Source organism: Ochotona curzoniae, unplaced genomic scaffold (genome assembly GCF_017591425.1).
Source record: "Ochotona curzoniae isolate NIBS_2020 unplaced genomic scaffold, NIBS_Ocur_1.0 contig_3819, whole genome shotgun sequence".
In the NCBI taxonomy this organism is placed as follows: Eukaryota; Metazoa; Chordata; class Mammalia; order Lagomorpha; family Ochotonidae; genus Ochotona; species Ochotona curzoniae.
In genome coordinates this window covers 21,594,862-21,609,206 of record NW_024466004.1, presented here as the reverse complement: position 1 = coordinate 21,609,206, position 14,345 = coordinate 21,594,862, and the positions used below count along the sequence as shown (strand labels likewise).

The 14,345-nt window shown below is 42.9% G+C and overlaps 1 protein-coding gene across 6 annotated transcripts in view; it reads right to left on the bottom strand.

Annotated features, from left to right (window-relative positions):
* Window positions 1-12,813, bottom strand: part of PHF3 (PHD finger protein 3) — an 88,134-nt gene extending 75,321 nt beyond the window's left edge. For 2 of the 6 annotated variants that reach the window (XM_040983594.1, XM_040983597.1), the window contains exon 1: window positions 12,483-12,765. The gene's annotated coding sequence lies outside the window, so the exon portion shown is untranslated. Of the gene's footprint in view, window positions 1-12,482 lie in introns of all 6 variants that reach the window. The other 4 variants (XM_040983600.1, XM_040983601.1, XM_040983595.1 and 1 more) reach the window with 4 other exon arrangements.
* Window positions 12,814-14,345: the final 1,532 nt, after the last annotated feature.

The window sequence follows — 14,345 nt, the reverse complement described above, 5'->3', positions numbered from 1 at the left end:
TGCACATACACATATTTTCTATGGCCCCACTTTAAGAAAAAAGGAGATAAATGACAAGAAAACAATTTGCATCATATTTATATTTGAGTGAGTTATGTGTACAGATTACCAAATTGAATCACCCATCAAGAATTCTACCCACACACTAGGCATTGCTTACAAAGTCATCTCAAGCTTAAGAGCTTCAATCATCAAAGTTGAGTTATTTTCAATATTGGTTTTAGAGAAAACTAAGGCAATACAAACAGGGAGAGACGTCAACCAAGAAAATCAGTATTCAGCTAGCTGAAAAAAATAAATAAACTTCACTGGATAAAGCAAAATATCTTGGACTCCATAATTCTGAAGTTCAGCTCCAAATCTAAAAAATTCTCAAACTGGTCGTGCATTCTTCCTTCTATTGTATACCACACTGTACTACATATCTAATCTGCAGTTACATAATTTATACCCAATGGTTAAAAATATTATCCTTCCAAACACATTTAAGTGATTTAAATGTCTTCTCCAAAGTCACAAAATTGAGCCAACACAAATTGAGACTTCATGACCATTAGCCTTTTATGATAAAACCTGCAAAGACTGTATTCATAAAATGTTATGAAGGATTATATCCTTATGAAGGATTATACCACTATAGTAAAATGGGGAAAACCTGTTAGGGGGTGGGAGTTTGGGGGAAATCCCAGTCTATACAAAATTGTAACATTTCCCAGTGGCCGCAGGTAAGGGAAGAATTCATCACACACACACAATCTTTGGTTAATAATAGAGACCCTAAAGGTAGACTGACCAAGCGTTTTACAATTCTTTTTCATTCAACCACAGAGATAAGGATTGTGGCAGAGATAAGGAGTGTGCCTGGTAAGCACACTACAACTTGCTTCCCATTGGTTCACTCTTCAAATACCCAAAACAGCAGGGGAAGGCCAAGGTGAAAGCCAGGAGTGGAGATGCAATCAAGGTCACCTACAGGAATGGCAGGAACGGAACTTGGTCATCACACCACTGCCTCCTTCAAGGTCTGCATTACCAGGAAGCTGGACTCATGAACAGGAAGTAAACATGGAACTCAGGAACTTGTATGGGGAGAATCTAAACCACTGTGTTAAGGGCTGGACTAAATATCACCAAAAAAAAAAAAAAAAAAAAAAAAAAAACCTGTTTTAGTGGATGTACTTCATTGTATCTCAGGTTTTAAAAAAGGTGAAAAAATTCCTTCTCAGAAAAATAATCCTTAAATAAAATTTTTAATATCTCTTCTCAAATGGTGCTATTTATTAACACTGAACAAATGGTGCTATCTATTGAAATCTAAAGAGTACTGAAAAGAAATTGACAATTTTTGTAGACTAATTAGTTTACATGCATTCTCTAACAGAAAATTGTGATTTTCAACACTGAAAATCAAGAAAAATTAAGAATTCCATCTGTGCAGTGGACATCCTGATACACACAGAAGACATGACAGCCAGCTCATCTAGGCCAGCAGGGGACTTCAACTAACTGAGAGAATGGAAAGCAGAACAGGTTAGATGATTCCCCTGGCCAAGCTTTGTAACAGGTTCCTGGGTCTGCGGATGCACCAAGGTGGACTTTGTCAATCAGCAGACCTTGGAAAGATTTTCCCCACCAGTGAGCAAGGAAATCAACAATGTCTCAGGGTTAGCAAAACTACTAAGCAACACCCTAGGATCACTTCCCCCACATCTAGGATCTCCCAAGAATGGAAGGACATCACCCATCTCTGGGTGCTAATATACTTAGACAGCAAGGAACAGCCTTCTCCCCTTCCTCCCCTGCAAACACAAGAGGAAAAAGAATAAAAGATTGTAAATTGTGTTCCACCCACCTTTCTCCATACCTGACTGTCCACATCCTAATGACTCAACGGCATGCATCCCTCTCAATTATGTAAACAATATTAATAACATTTTAAAAATTCCCTCTAGCCTTATAATTTCAATACTTAAGAAAAGGCTTATTGACACACCACTAATACTTTCACTATCATGCTTTCAGGTAGTAAATAAATTTTGGGCTGTGGGCCCAACACAATGACTCAGTAGCTAAACCCTGGCTTGGATTCTACACCTATGCTCTTTCACATCCCAGCTGTTCCACATCCCATCCAGCTCCCTGCTTGTGGCCTGGGAAAGCAGCCAAGGACCACCCAAAGCCTCAGGACCTTGCACCCACATGGGAGACCCGGAAGAAGCTCCAGGCTCCTGGTTACAGATCGGTTCAGCCTCAGCCATTGTGGCCAATTAAGGAATGAACCAGCAGATGGAATATCGTTCTCTGTAACTCCTATATAGTTTAGCCTTTACAATTTAAAGAAAAAAAAAAAAAACTTAGAAAAACTTAGGGTATAATAAATTCTGTTACCTAAAAACAAGTTACACAACCAAGGAGAGAATTACCAAAGATTTAATTTATTTAGATCTACTAGAATCCAAAATTTACTACAGGCCAAAACTGTCTTCACAGATTTGAGTTCTAACTAATATTCTCTGTTTTAACTTACACTTGCCTATTTTTATCTATTTTTACTTGAAAAACAGAGACAGATCTTCTATGTACTGGTTCACTACCCAAATGGCCCAGCACCGGGCCAAGAGAAGCCAGAGCAGAGAATGCAATCTGGCTCTCCCAAGTGGGTGGCAGAATCCCAACTACCTGGGAAGTTAGCTGCTGCCTCCCAGCATACAACAGCAAAAAACTGTCATTGTGAGCATGGCCAGAATTCAAATCCAAGCACTACACAATATGGAATACAGGTATGCAAAGCACTGTATTCACAGCTGTAAGTTATAGAATCTAACAGCTGTAAATTACAGAATCTAATAGATTCTTTCCTCCCAAAAATGGTACATGGAATTACTGAAAATGCATTCATTTCCATAGTGATACAGGCCTGTAAATACTATTTCCCCTGAAGTCTTTGTTGCACCATCTTTACTCTGTGTGCCTTCAGCTAATGCAGACATTCGGAACACTCAAAAGTTAGAGTTACACAGCTCATGATGACAACGCTATTAAGGAAGACCAAACCACATAAGTATCCAATGCTTTTCTTTTTCCAACATTACTGCTATCAGTGAAATCATCCTAAAATTTCTTTGCTAAAAGTACTAAAATTTGGCCCGGCGGCATGGCCTAGCAGTTAAGGTCTTCGCCTTGAGTGCGCGCCCGGGATCCCATATGGGTGCCGGTTCTAATCCCAAAAGCTCCACTTCCCATCCAGCTCCCTGCTTGGGGCCTGGGAAAGCAGTCGAGGACGGCCCAAAGCTTTGGGACCCTGCACCTGCGTGGGAGACCCGGAAGAGGTTCCTGGTTCCTGGCTTCAGATCAGCGCAGTACCAGCCCTTGCGCTCACTTGGGGAGTGAATCATAGGACAGAGGATCTTCCTCTCTCTCTCTCCTCTTCTCTGTATATCTGAATTTGTAATAAAATAAATAAGTCTTTTTTAAAAAAAGCACTAAAATTTTGTAATCAACAGTATACAATACCTATTAGTCTTTAAAAAAATCAACTTTTAAAAGATAAAGCATATTGTAAATAAGATAGGGCCATCAAACTTCCCAGTATTGCTTCTTAAAATTAGGAGGACTTTTAATTTAACCAGGCATCCTCAGGAAAAGCCTTCTATGATCAAAACTGAGGATAAAAAAATAAAAACTGAGAATAACAAGGTTACAATCTTTCACTTAGTCAACAAATCAAAAAGCAGCTACCACGTTAATAAGCCAAACAGAACAGAAATTTTCTGAAACAGAAAAGAATATCCAAACACCCCAAATCAGGGGGTCCAAAGAAGACCATTTCCTTGGGGACAAACCACATGCCTAATGATTTGTGGCACACATACTGAGCATCAAACTGTTATAAACTAAGACTGAGACAGACTTTCCTCACATGATTCCAACTGGTTTTAGAGGTTAACTCCAAAAGGAGTAAACAATGGCAAGAACTACAGTGGGCAGCGTGTAACACATTGAATGATTTCTTTAAAACTTTATATCAAAAAAAAGGCTGCATATATCAAATGTTGAACAGCAAAATTTTCATGCTTACCTGCAAAACTTATTTTGTCCACATTAATCTACTAAACACAATGTAGTGTCCCAGACTGGATCATTAACAGGACAACAGCAAGAAAATAAAAAGCCAGAGGAAAGTCTGTATTAATACTACTGCTACTTCTAATAAAGACACTAGCAATGTGTCAGATTATCAATATTTGGGGAAAGCCAACAAAAAGCATGCAGAAACTCTTAAAATCTGTAACATTTTTATAAATCTAAAATTATCCCAAAATAAAACACTTTCAAAAAAATTCTAAGGAAGCTCTGTGGTAGCTACAAATAGGGACAAAGATAATCAGAAAAATTAAGAGTAGATCTAAAACTCATTTTCAAACTTTATCTAAATGCTTCCTTACACTGGCACTTTAAATTTAGTAATTAAAACATAATCTAAGGCATAATTTAAATAACTAAAGATATGCAGATATCCAATTAAATTAATATCAATAAGTTTACATGCTAAATTCAAAAACTAGTTACGGAGTCAGAGTTACAGTTCCCATTTATACACAACACAATGTTGTCAAAGAAACTGAGTAGTTCGCTTAACTCAAAATTACTATCTGCAGGGCCTGGCGTGATGGCACAGTGGTTAAGGTCCTCACCTTGTACGCTCGGGATCCCATATGGGTGCCGGTTCTAATCCCGGCGGCCCCGCTTCCCATCCAGCTCCCTGCCTGTGGCCTAGGAAAGCAGTCGAGGACGGCCCAAAGCTTTGGGACCCTGCGCCCACGTGGGGGACCCGGGAAGAGGCTCCTGGCTCCTGGATTGGCTCAGCTCCAGCCATTGAGGCCGCCTGGGGAGTGAATCATCGGATGGAGGATCTTCTCTCTCTCCTCTCTGTATATCAACTTTTCCAATAAAAATGAAATAAATCTTTAAAAAAAAATTACTATCTACATAATTTAAAAACATCCACTACAAAGTGTTATTCTAAGCACCAATGAAACAAACTCCAGTTTCAAAAACACAGCAGGTAAACATGACAACAGAATATGCTGTCATAGATAGTATGACAAACTACTTAGAGACTCAGAGAGCCTTCAGGCAAAGGGAAAAAGCAGGAGCCAACTCTGAGTACCTGATACTGATCCTAGGATTCCACTTACACAGACTACCAATGCAATTAATCATAATTAGCACTATCATTCTGGTCTGAGTTCAAAGACATTTCCTGTTTTAAAATACCTGTTTTATTTTGCAATTCTCAGAGATTAAAAATGCAGTCAAATTTACAGTCTACTGACAAAGACCAAATCATTTTCTAAGTGTTTCAAAAATAAACAGAATGGAAAAAGTATTTTAAAAGTACCAAAAGGGTGAAAAAAACACTTCAATAAATCCTACTTTAACAGATTTAAGAAACCAAAAATTCCTGTATGAATTTTTAAAATTATAATGTAAATAAATCTCTATATTATTTATATTAATAAAAAATTTAAAGCATACATAATCCCAATAATAAGTCACCAAAGTTGTAAAATATCCTAAGAGCTTAAACCATGATGACGCTCCCTCTCAAGCAGTCTGCATTTGGGTATGTATGTGTTAATGGGCGACAGAAGATGGGTAAAAAAAAATACATCAGGAAAATATAAAACTAATGAAGAAAATTAAACAGGGCTAGCAGTAGAGGTGGTGGACCTAAGGCAGTCTACTTACGAAGGTAAATGAAGACCTTGTTTAAACATCTAAGCCAACATTTGGAATAAAGCATCGACCAATTCATAATAGCTAACAGCAATTCAAAACCCTAAAGGGCAAAGGCCCCGAAATTGGTGGCATAATTTATGCCTTCCGGCCCTTACAGTATGCCTTAAATTAAGCACACAATTTCATCAGGCACACTTAAGAACAATTTCAAATAGACAAGTAGTAAAAAAAATTAAAATCTCACTGATATTGGCATCTGCTGTTTCCTGGTAGGCAAAGCTACTGCCCTAGAGTAACAGTGGTATCCCACAGAAGTCAGTTTAAGTCCCAGCCATCTCTGCTTTCAACCTAACAGACGATGGCCCAAATCCTTGGAACCCTGACACCCTCGCAGGTGACCAGGAAGAAGTTCCTGGCTCTGGTCCAGCCCAGCCGTGGCCAATAGGCATCTGGGGAGTCTATCTGTAAATGCATGAAGATCTCTGCCTCCCTCTCTTTAACTTTCAAATAAACTAATCTTTAAAATATACATTTAGTAATAATAAAATATGCAGCTCTATAGGCTATCACTTCATGCTACTGTTCTATATGTTTCACTATAGTAATTCTCACAGGTGACTATAGCCATGCAAAAGTCATCTGAATACAGCCAGACATTTTTGGTCATCAACTGCAGCACATACTACTGGCATCAAGTAAATGTATTATGTAAAAGTTCCACAACACAAAATGTAAAAGTCCCACAACACAAAAATGCCTAAAAATGCTAAAGCCATTGAAACTTACTCTACACTTAACTGATTTAATACAACAAAATCATGCTTCATGACCCCAATTATATATATATATATATTAAAAAAACTGAAGTCATAGATATAATAATTTGTTAAGGTGGAAGTGTCAAAACGTAATCCCAGAAATCTATGCTTTCCGCTACACATTCACTGCCACCCTATATCTTTTTATAAACTTAAAATTACTGAACACTCGTTATGTGTAGGACGATGGGCTATGACATAAACTCATTATGTCATTTAATCCTCACAACTACAAAGTTAACCAGGTAATATTCTCTATTTTCCCCAAAAGCTAAAGCTTACCAAAGCCACACGCAGTAACACAAATAAGTAATTAATGTAACTATAACTCAAATATATCCTGTAAGACACCAAGATAAGTTCTTAACCACTATAACAACATTAAAGATAAAGCATGGACTATTTTACCACGTCTAAGTAAAGGATATTAAATGGTTAAGCCACGTGTCTGACTTTACTACAAGTTCTACAAAGCATAGCAAACTAACTTTTCATACCCACTTCAAATTCTGGTGGTCCTGTTCATTAGTTAAACTCTACTGGCAAGATCTCAAAGAAAGCAAGCATCATCAATTTCCCTCCTGAATGTATCACATATAGATCACATATAGTATCTAAAATCCAAAGGGGTCTGCTGTGTAAAAATACGTAAGATAAAAGCCGGCTTAATAACCTAGAAAACAAGGCCGGCAAGGTGGCATAGCAACTAAAGTCCTCGCCTTGAACACACTCTAATCCCATATGGGCGCTGCCTGTAACCCCAGCAGGCCCTGCTTCCCATGCAGCTCCCTGCTTGTGGCCTGGGAAAGCAGTCCAGGACGGTCCAAAGCCTTGGGACCCTGCACCCATATGGGAAACCCAGAAGATGCCCCTGGCTCCTGGCTTCGGATTGACTCAGCTCCAGCCACTGCAGCTGCCTGGTGAGTGAACCATGAACCATCGCATGGAAGATCCACCTCTGTCTCTCTTCCTCTCTGCCTTTCCAACAAAAATAAGTAAATATTATTTTTTTAAATAAAATGAATGAATAAATCTTTACAAAAAAAGAACATAGAAAATCTATAAAGTAGCTATAATCAGCAAAAGCAGAATTACACTAACCCAAGAAAAATATTCAAAGTTTACAGTTACACAGGCATATTACTGCAACTGAAATTTTTTTCAGTAGCATTAGTGAATTAACCACAGCAGTGCAATGAGCTTATCATTGAAAGTAAGGACTAGGTAACAGGACAACCCCACCAGTCATTTAGTACATACTACGCACCAGGTACTACGCTGAATCTACAGTTCAGTATTATCCCATTAGTTCCTCACAACAACCCCAGAAGGTAACTCTTTTACAGAAAACTAAACCGAGTCAGAATTACATTACTTTCCCCCCCAAAGCCAAGCCCAGCCAGTCATTCCTGAGTCTACATTTTACAATACGCTTTTATGTGTATTAGTGTATCATTAATGCAATTCTTAAAAATACTAAACAAGACTTTTGTTCCAAAATAAAGCAGGAAACATGCATTTAGCTGTCCTTCCCACATAAAAAATCGTGGGCCCAGTGCAGTAGCCTAGTGGCTAAAGTTCTTGCCCTGCATGCAATGAGATCCCATGTGGGCACTGGTTCATATCCTACCTGCTCCACTTCCCATCCAGCTCCCTGCTAGTGGTCTGGGGAAGCAATCGAGGACAGCCCAAAGCCTTGGGACCCTGCACCCGTGTGCGACCCCAGAAGCTCCTGGCTCCTGGTTTTAGATCAGCTCAGCTTCAACCACTGCGGCCACTTGGGGAGTGAATCATCAGATGGAAGAGCACTCTGTCTCTCCTCTATAAATCTGACTTTACAATAGAAACAAATAAATTTTTCAAAAATGGTTATCTTTTTACATGTATATAAACAGAGGAAAAGCAGCTATAAGCTGAAAACTGAAACTTATTTTGTCTAAAATTGTTTTTAGATGTCCACCTCAAATTATGAATCACAATTTTAAATTTAGCTTTTCTGTACAATCTGCCATTCTCAAACCTGTTCAATCAATCTAGATTCTGTCAGCATTAAAATCTACAGACAACATTTTGAAGTTTTTACTGTATCTCTTCACTCACTATGCAAGTGACCAAAAAATTTAAATTCTCTGGCCACTATAAAAAGGGCGCAAATTAAATACCTTATTCTCCAGTCTATACACAACTCGTGAAATTCCTTTCTTTTAACTGCAGATCACTAAATACATCCCCTGTCTTTAAATCTCATTTCCCACCCAGGATTGCTCAGTGAGAGTACAAATGGCCCTGGGACCCAAACATTGTTACTAAAGCCAGTACTATCAGTATCTGTCCCTGGGGATAAAAAGGCAACAAGGGGAAGTCTTGCTATTTACAAAAATGCAACTGTATCACAAACACATAAGTTTGACAAGTTGCTGCCTATGCTTCTAAAATGATACCCCAGGATTCTCAGAATAAATCAATAAAATAGTGCCCATAATACAGTGTTACAAAAAATAAACTGAGCAGCCACTTGTCAGAGAATTCTCATTTTATATATACGTATATGTATACACACTCACATACATATATAGAAATCAGAGCACTCGAAGAACCCTGAACTCCCTAAGAACTGTATGGTGAGTGGTTATGAACAATATTCAAACCTGGATGCTGATCAATACAGCTCATTACCTCATTAAAAAGTAGAAAGGGAATTTCTTCAAGAACAATAAAAATTTTTTTGAGAAATTAAATGGAACTTAATCTGTGTAAAGAAAAGGAAAAAAAATTACACATTTAAGAAAGCAAAATATAGTCCTCCCCCTCCAAGAGCAGGTATCCCATATGGGCACCAGTTACTGCCAGGGCTGCTGCACTTCCCAACCAACTCCCTGCTTTTGGCTTTGGAAAAGCAGTAGAGTATAGGCCAGAGCCCTCAGACTCTGCACACATGTGGGAGACCTAGAAGAAGCTCCTGGCTTCAGAGCAGCTCCGCTCTTGCCACTGTGGACATTTGGGGAGTGAACCATTGGATGGAAGATGTCTCTCCTCTCTAAAACTGCCTTTCAAATAAAAATAAATACATCTTAAAAGAAAAAAGATGTCAACAAAGGAAGCACTATTGGGCCCAGCAGTGTGGCCTAGCAGCTGAAGCCCTCACCTTGAACACACCAGGATGCCATATGGGCACCGGTTCTAATCCTGGCAGCTCCACTTCCCATCCAGCTCCTTGCTTGGGGCCTAGGAAAGCAGTCAAGGACAGCCCAAAGCTTTGGGACCCTGCACCCTTGTGGGATACCCGGAAGAAGTTCCTGGATCCTGGCTTCGGATCGGCATAGCATTGGCTGTTGCACTCACTTGGGGAGTGAATCATCGGACGGAAGATGTTCCTCTCTGTCTCTCCTCCTCCTCTGTATATCTGACTTTCCAATAAATAAATAGATCTTTAAAAAAAGGAAGCACTATGTTATGTCAAGGAAGATACTCATTTTTTTAAGTACTTGAAACACAGAAATGTATACATAATTTTCATTCACCAATCTTTCAAAGTATGTTATATACTAAACAAGATAACTTTTCAGGAATTCAAAGTATTACCCTGTTGTCTTTCAATTTTTATCAACAACATGTTAGTCAAAGGCTATCAACCTGTCCTAGGTGATTTCAACAGACAATAAATTTCAATTCAATAATGTGACCTCAACTGGCAAAAATAAAGACAATCTCCTTAACTTTCTGCCACCAAATTTGACAAAATTTGGTTTGTTTTGACCTACATTAACATCTATGGGGACTCCTCTGAATATGCGACATGAAATATGATAAAAAATCAACAGGATAAAGTTATCAGATGTCTATCCCCAACTCAGAATACGTAACGAATTCAGCATAAACTCACTGTTCTTCCAATAGCATGCAAAGGCAGTACAGGTACATTTTTATACTCTTGATTAAAGGGCTGAAGAGAGGGAGGAAGAACGGAGGAAATCTTTGGTCCCATCCGTTGACTCATTTGTTACTGTTTGACAAATCACTGGTACAACTATTAAAGCCTAAAATCTAACGTTCAGGGCCCAGCAGTAGCCCAGGGCTAAAGTCCTCGCCTCGAATGCGCCAGGATCCCACATGGGCGCCAGTTCTAATCCCGGCAGCCTCACTTCCCATCCAGCTCCCTGCTTGTGGCCTGGGAAAGCAGTCAAGGACGGCCCAAACCCTTAGGACCCTGCACAGGCATGGGAGCCCCACAAAGGGTTCTGGGCTCCTGGCTTCAAATCAGCTCATCTCCAGGGGTTGCAGGCGCTTGGGGAGAGAATCAATGGATGGGAGATCTTTGTCTCTCCCTCTCTGTATATTGACTTTACAATAAAAATAAATTTTTTTAAAAATCTTATGTTCTAATCCTTTTTCAATAAAAGTGGTTTAATCACGGCATTAACTGTGCCAAAAGTTTCCAATTACATTATCAAAAATTTTGTATCTTAAAAATACTGATGATGACAATAATGACGGAGAGGAAAGACCAGTGAGCATGAGAATGAAAAAAAATAATACATACATTAAAAAAAGTGGGGAAAACTGTATGTTGCAAAACCACTATTTGAAATAATCTTTATAAGCCATTTCCTGGGCCCATGAAAAGACTATAAACACAAAAATCTTAGCAGGCTAAAACATAAAAGTTTCTGGTTCTTAGCTTCTCGCGTCTCTTTCCCGTCACAAACACCTATCTTCAACTACAAACACTATCAAAATTTCCAACACTTCATTCAAGAACCAAAAATGGTAGCAAATGAAGGAAAACAGAAATGGGAAAACAGCAAGTTTGAGCCCCACATAGTAATAAATACAACATCGAACTATTTAAGTATTCCTGAAGTATTTCACTATGTAATTTTTTTATAACTCGGCTTGGAAAAATATGTGGCACAATTCATACTTCAGGAAGACTCAGTTACTGCTGGTTCTTCCAAACGAAAAATCTCTAACATGAAATGAAGGCTGGCCTGGGCAGATTCTGCATTACTGCCGCTTATGCTGACCCGTGATCTCATTTTAATGACTACCGAACAGTCCTAATAATGACAGACTTAAACCCTAAACGGCTAGCAGCTGGCACTTGGAAACCCAGATAGAGAAAGGCCCAGTGACCTGACAATACACCGCTGAGGTGAAGAAGTGGGGCCCTGGACTGTGCGCGACACCGACATTCGCTCCCATTCTCCCTCTTCCCCGCCCCTCCCCCTGAGTCAGGTGATCAGTTATTTAGCACCAGGAACACGTACGTATCGACAAGTGGCTCGTTAAATTACTCGTATTCTCGCACAGCACGAGTCTCGCCTTTCCAATTTCCAACTAGGCAAAAGGACTCGCCAGTTTGGGTCCCGAGCACAAAAGCGCGCGCGCGCGCGCTAACAGGATGGATGGAGCACCAACTCCCCTTCTCTCCAAAATCGGGGGGCCAATGACTGGTCCTCTCGGTCAAGGCCGGCCGCCGCCCGGCAGCCCCCGGGGAGCCCACGACAGGGAACTGGCCCAGGGGCCGCCTTCCCGTGGGCCTGCAGGCCGGGCCTGCTCGGCCACGAGTGCCGGCCGTGCCTCCCCGGCTGGCGCGCCGAGCCCGGGAGCGGGTAAGGGGGGGGGACCGGAGGTGGCCAGGAGGCCGCGGCCCGGACCCTTCCTTCGCCTAGGCGACCGGCCACCAACAGGGCTCCCCCTCCCTAGCCCCGAAGTCCCAACGGCCCCGGGGAGGCGGAGGCGCGGCCCGGCTAGGCCCAGGGCGTTGCGCAAGGGGCCCCGAGGGGCGAGTGCCCCGCTGCGCGGCAGAAAGCAGCCGCGGGAGGGTCTGCAGGCCGGCGGCGGGCGCCGTGCGTGGGGACGGGGGCCGGGGGAGGGGAGGACTGCCCGCCGCCCTGGCCGCGGCCACGGCCGCAAACTCACCCAGCTCCGCCGGACGAGCGCTACCACTGGCAGCAAGAGGAAGATGGTGGCCGCCGCCGCCGAGGAGGAGGAGGAGGAGGGGGCCCGAAGGGTGCCGCCGAGAGGGGGGTACGCGCAGGACGTCGGCGTCGCTGCCACTGCCTCTCTTCCTCTCCACACCGAAAGGCGGCCGCTGACGACACTCCTCCCGGCTTCCGCGCCGCCCTCCTCTTCCTCGTTGCAGCCGCCGCCGCCCTGGGCGCTCTGGGGTCGCCGCTCTCGTACGGACGCCGCGACGCCGCGAGACCCCGCAGCCCTCGGCGTGCGGCGACGACAGCGCGGGAGCTGGAGCGGGGCCGCGTCACGTGACGCCACTGTTTACCGTTCCGTGGGCCGCCGCCTGCGTCGCCGCCGCGCCTGCGCACCGCGGGGCCTGACGCCCCGAGCCCCGGCGAGGCCCCCGGCGAGGCCCCCGGGCGTCCCTGGCGTCCCTGGCGTCCCAGGCGTCCCAGGCGTCCCAGGCGTCCCGGGCGTCCCGGGCCTCCCTGGCGGCCTGCCGAGGCGGCGGCCCCGCCCGCGGCCCTCCAGCTTTAAGCCCCGGGGCCGCTGCGAGGCCTGAGGCTGCTGATGACCACGTTTTCTAAATACGTGCTGAGATTTTACTGTTAATGTGAAAGTGGTGTTGCTTTTTGGCTAATCGATTGTGAGCGAGTAAGTGGCTGTCGGCCCTGACAGCCTTGCAGCCTTTGCACGGCTGCCTCCCTAGCAAATAGCTACTTCCATCCTCAGCCTCCAGACGGTGGCCCCAAGACCTTGCCTCCTAAGGGTCAGTTATCAAAATGTAGCACAGCGATGCCCTGAGGGCTACCCAAGACCTGCTTGAAGAGCACCAATTCCTTGGCCAGTAGATCTTATCTAACCCCAGATTTCTTCCTACCTTTCAAGCTAACCAGAAGAGAGCAGTTGATTAAATGAGGACTTGAGGATGAGGAGCCAGTCATTATCTAGCAAGCCACACTTAAGGACATTTACAAAGATGTTTAAAACTGTGCCACTCTTTCCATTAATTTTTGGAACATTTCACTATGTTTTCACAATAAATGCCTTATTTATGGCACCATGTAATGGGTTTTGTTGCTCATTCTAAAATCTAAGTCTTTGATGGTGCGGTGTGAAGCAGATCAAGCCACTGCTGACTTGAGCCCGGCTCTTCTGATTTACCTTCCTGCTAATGCACGCCTTTGGGAGGCAGCAGATGGTGCCTTATGAATATGGGTTCCTGCCCCCCATCAAGAACGCAGGAATGGGTCCAGGCGCCTGACTTCAACCTGACCCAGCCCTGGCTTCTGCAGGTGCTTTGGTGAGTAAGGCGACATGGAGGGAAGCTCTCTGTCGCTCCACTCTAAAAATAAAACGTTAAGAAGAGTAAATGTAAGGGGCAGCACAGTGGCATAGTAGGTGCCAGTTACTGTCCCAGCTGTTCCACTTCTGACCAACTCCCTGCTTATGGCCTGGGAAAGCAGCAGAGGCTCTGTTCAACTCCTTAGGCCCCTGCACCTGTGTGGGAGAGCCAACGGAAGCTCCTGGCTTGCAATGGGCTCAGCTCAGGCTTTGCTGTCACTTTACATATTAAAATTGATTTCACCTGGGTAGTGAAACGGCCAGTAGAAGATCTCTGTCTCCTGCTCTCTGTAAATCTGCCTTTCATGTCTAATAAACCTTTAAAAACATAGTGAAGTCTTATATTTTTCTTGGATTTGATCTCTCTGATGTTAAATGTCAACAGATCCAATCCTAAAAAGGAGCTCTTGGGAATCCCTTTAGTTTCTGTTTCAGAAGCACTGGTCAAAAGTGTATGCTTTCCCAAGAGGTTACATTGACTCG